The sequence below is a fragment of the Micromys minutus genome, assembly GCF_963924665.1.
Source record: "Micromys minutus genome assembly, chromosome: 2".
Classification (NCBI taxonomy): domain Eukaryota; kingdom Metazoa; phylum Chordata; class Mammalia; order Rodentia; family Muridae; genus Micromys; species Micromys minutus.
In genome coordinates this window covers 95,850,055-95,854,747 of record NC_137971.1, presented here as the reverse complement: position 1 = coordinate 95,854,747, position 4,693 = coordinate 95,850,055, and positions in this window count along the sequence as shown.

The following is a 4,693-nucleotide window of genomic DNA, read 5'->3' as shown; positions in this document are numbered from 1 at the left end:
GGCAATCTGATTCCAGAGGAGACTCCAGCCGTCCCCATCATTTGAGGACTTCTGACCCCGCTGTATCTCACTGACAAATCTTGTGTGTGATTGCGTATGCGTTAAAGTGGAAGGGACGGCCTTCTGCACATTGTGGGGCACCCCAAGGAAGGCCCCTAAAGGGCCAGGAGGTGTGGGAACATGAAGATTAGTGCTTGAGCCTGTTGTATGTGTAGAGTTAGGGAATCCAACTGCTGTAACCGATCTTCTCCAGCTGAGAGGCTGGGTCCATGAAAAGCACCCTTTAGCCAGAACACAAAGCCTTCCTGTGAGCGCAGAGCCCTACACTTCTGGCTTGTGCTGCTGGTGCCTGTAACATAGGGAGTCTAAGGTCATGTGAAAGAGGGCGAGTCCTTTCCTTCAGGTCTTTTGCCTTCTCCTATTTCCATCCTGGCAGCTTCACATCCAAGGGCAAGCCTGTCCTCCACGCCAGCCAGGCCGGGGGTCACAGCTATGGCTCCTGTTCCAACCTTTGCTCAGCCCCGCCCCTCTTCAGGCTTTCTCCTTGGCCAGCTGGGTGTCCGTCCTTGAGTGTGTTTTCCAGACAGGCTGCCTCATTCTGCAGCACAGGGATCAGAAAAAGCCCTGAGTTTTTGAGGGCTTGCCTCATGACGGTGACAGTTATTGCCACCTTCCCGTTCTCCTGCCCTAGAGGGAGTGTGAACTGAGCAGAATGACTCACACTTAACCAACTGACTGAGGCAGAATAGATTTGTGTGACTCAGAGGTCACAAAAGGCGGCTGGCCCCTCTCTTCCCACTTGCTCGTTCTAGGAGAAGCCCCGGTCACTGGTGGCCCACGGAGAGAGCCAGCTCCCCGTGGCAAAGAATGGAGCTTCCCACTTATTAGTTGTGTGAACGGGTGGAGGTGAGCCCCTCAGCCCCTGTGCAAGCTTCCCAAGGGTCAGCTAAGTCAGCAGCCTAGCTGCCACTCAGAAGGTCCCTGAGCCAGAGCCACCGGCTAAGCTACACCCAGGTACCCACCCTCAGGAACTCAGAAAGTGTTACTTGAAGCAGGTAACTATTAAAATAATTTGTTATAGGCAGTGGTAACTAACAATCCCGACCACCTCCAAATAAAAAGGCCCAGGAATGCAGGATAAGCCGGTTTGCCAGCTTCACTTAGGGAATGGCTGTGTGTGTGTGTGTGTGTGTGTGTGTGTGTGAGTGCCTGCCTGCTTGCCTGTCCCCATCTGTATCTGTCTCCATGTGTACACATTAGGCATAGATCTTAGCTTTCAGAGGTTCCCAATTCCATGAGAGACAGAAAGTCCCCTCCCCGGCCCCCGCCCCATGTATTTGTGACCTTGAGGCTTTCTTCTTAAGAACTAATGTCAACCCTGACTCAGGGAAGAAGGCAGGGTAGAGCAGACAGCATGTGACATAAGAGTGACTTGGGGTGAGGACACTGACTGGATCAAAGACGGACAGAAGGCACCTAAGCTGGAGCAAGCAGAGCAGGGGTGTGTCCTGAAGTGTATCGAATGGTGCAGAGGTTAAGGTGAGGCTAGTCAGGCCTACGAGCAGATGGATAAAGGCCTCAAAGGCCAAAGGGAAGAGAGAGAGATACACGTCATCCCAGGCACTGAAAAGGACCGTGGGTTTTATGGACTTTGGGTTTTATCTGAGAGGGTCGATCAGGCCCTGTCCGTGGTGCCTCGTGGGAGCTGGAGCAGGAGAAGCCCAGGGAAGCTAAGGGATGCACTTCTCACCCTCAGGCCCTGGGAAGCTCCCCGGATTAGATGAATCATGCTGGAGGAAGAGGAAGAGGTATTAGACAACAGGAAGGTGACGGGAGGGAAATGTTCTACTGAGAAACAGCTCGGGAGAGATCACAGAGGTGACCTGAGTTTGGTCACGGTGTCACCATGACAGAAGCTTAGGGCTAATGACTAAGATAAACACCAAAGACCAGAGCAGGACAGGAGGCCATGTTGAACAGCATGCTGACGATGGGCTTCGAGGTAGACACCATCGGGCTTCTATGTATCCCTCCAAGCCCTCCCTAGCAGTCTCAGCCCTGCTCCCAGGCTGCAGCCCACCTGCCTGGTGACAGCCACAGGCCCAGTGTCCCTCCAACTTCCTTTGGCCTTGAGCACCAGGATTCAGCCAGAAGTTGCTGGGAAGAAGGAAGAACAGAATGAGAACCCATTCCTGCTCTGGTCAAACAAGTCCCTCAAAGCTGCCTGTGTCCTTGTGGGAGGATGGGTCCTGGGTATGACAAGCTAGGAGCTGGGACTTGATGCCTCTCTTTGCTCTTCTATTGTCTCTGGGTGGCAGCAGTGTCTGGTGCAACAGCTGTGGCTTCCAGCACCACACACTGTGGTTTCCAAAACTTGTGGGTACCACCAAGAATGGTTCCTCTAGCACGCCCATCTCAGATTGGCCATGGAAGGCCTTTGAGCAGAGAAAGTGGTGTCAGAGAGGAAAATGGAGACAGGCCAGATATGCCAGGCTAACTGGGCCCCTTGAGATGTAATAGCTTTATTATTGCCATGAGGTGGGGGGTGGGGTGGGGGCAGGGATTCTGCCACAGGCTTTTACTTTTAAAATTTTGGTAGACAGTTTACAAAGATGGCCATCAGCACTCTCCACGGCACCTTCTGTGATGTGGCAGCCCTCTCCACCCTCGGAAGCGGAGCTAGTCCTGATTCCTGGCCTGTGACCATTTAGGTGCAGAGTGTGTGGTTGAGTTGACACTGCACGCTGTGTAGCCCTGGACTCCCTTTCCTTTGGAATCCAGCCATTACAGGGCTATCAGGAGAAAGCTGGGCTCTGTGCCCCGCTGTGACAGCGTGTACAGCCATCCCGGCCTCACATGACCCACGCGTCCCCTGCAGCTGCAGCAGCTGAGGCAACTCAGAACTGGGGTACATAACTCCTCCCGCCTTCAGCTATTTGGTGGCTCTAACTCAGTGGCAGACAACTGTTATGACCCCCTCTAACTGCCATCTTCTTTGCCAACTTGCCCTTTAAGGCCCTGTCCACCACCGTTTCCTCCAAATCTTCCGTGAAAACAGCACTTACTTCTCCGGTCCCCTGTCTTCTCTTTCTGCTGTGATTATTTTATTTTGACACAGGATCTCTCTATTGAGCCCTGGCTGTCCTGGAACGCACTGTGTAGACCAGGCTGGCCTTGAACTCACAGAGATCCACCTGCCTCTGCCTCTGGAGTGCTGGGATTAAAGACAGACATGTGCCACCATACCCTGCTTGGTTCTTGTCCCACACTATCCCATCTGAACCTCAGGTACCTGAACAAGGTCCTGAATGTCCATGTCACCCACCTTCTAATTTCCATGTGCTGTGTGCATCATTCCCCGAAGGCCATGGTGTGACTCCATGACTTGGGAACTGCTCACGACAGACACTAGCATGGGACATTGTGATGTCAGACACTAAAACAGGGTCAGAGGCATTCACTGACGAGAGATAGATGGGCCATGACTGGGATCCAATGCACACTTCCAGGGTCTGTAGAAACCGTTCCTAAGGGGAGGGATCTGCTCCCCACTAGAGACAAGCAGCACTCTATCAACCCGGGCACACCCTGTGCTTGTGCTACTATTGTAGCATCTCCAATTTAGGAACCCCGAAGTCTCCTGGCCAGAGTAGTAGACTATCTGGAGACACAGCCACCCAGGATGGAAAGACGAGGCTGACTGCCATGTTGGGCTTTTGTTATTGCTGTTTCTGGTTTGGCTTTTGACACTGGGTTTCTCCTTGTAGCACGGCCTTCCTGGAACTCAAGTTGTAGACCAGGCTTCCCTTGAACTCAGGGAACCCCTCCATCACAGCTTCCCAAGCGCTGGGATTAAAGGCATATGCCACCACAGCCCAAGATGACATGGTCTTCTAAGACCCAATTTGACCCAGATTCTGAGAAGATGAGTTTGGACCACGCAACAAGGCTAAAGCTGAGGCTCCAATCAGCCCTGCTGGTTTGGAGGAAGAAAAAAGGGACTTAAGACAGACTCCATTAATTTATTAAAGCACTGCCCTTTGGTGCCAAGACAGAGGCTGGGGTTCACTAGAGAGCATGAGTAAGAGACTCCCTGGTGGAGCCTCTGAGATGTGAGCAGTGTGGCTCCCAGATCTCTAAGGCTGAGGAAACTGAGGCTCAGGACATGGGAAGGAGATCTACCCTTGGTCATAGTCAGTGTTTTCTGCCCTCCTTAACTGTTTTTTGGGTTCATGTCATAGCTCAGAGGACTGAAAATCTGGAAGAAATATAAAGTGGGTGCCAGGGTCATACGTGGCTACCCTGGAAGATGCATCCAGGAAGCTTGTACACGAAGGCCTGGGGTGCTGGCTTCTCTTGCTCTACCCCCCCAAGGGTAGATGAAGAACAATTTTGTTCTCTTTCTCCATGGCTGTCCTGTGGTCATGTCTGAATGACATTACAGCTGTGGAGAGAGACTCAGAAATTACTCTGCCTGCTTTTACCCCATTCTACAGATGTACAGACAGGCCGAGGACAGGGGGACCTCAGAGCTTTGGCTGCAGGTACAAATCCCAGGGGTAGGAGCTGCCTCCTCTTCCATCTTGTCAGCTTGTGCCTGGGTTTGTTGGAGTTCCTGGTGGCTCTAGAAGTCCCTCTAAATTCCAGCATTCCTGCAGGAGCTCGGATGCAGCTGTCTTCTGGCTGGAGACAC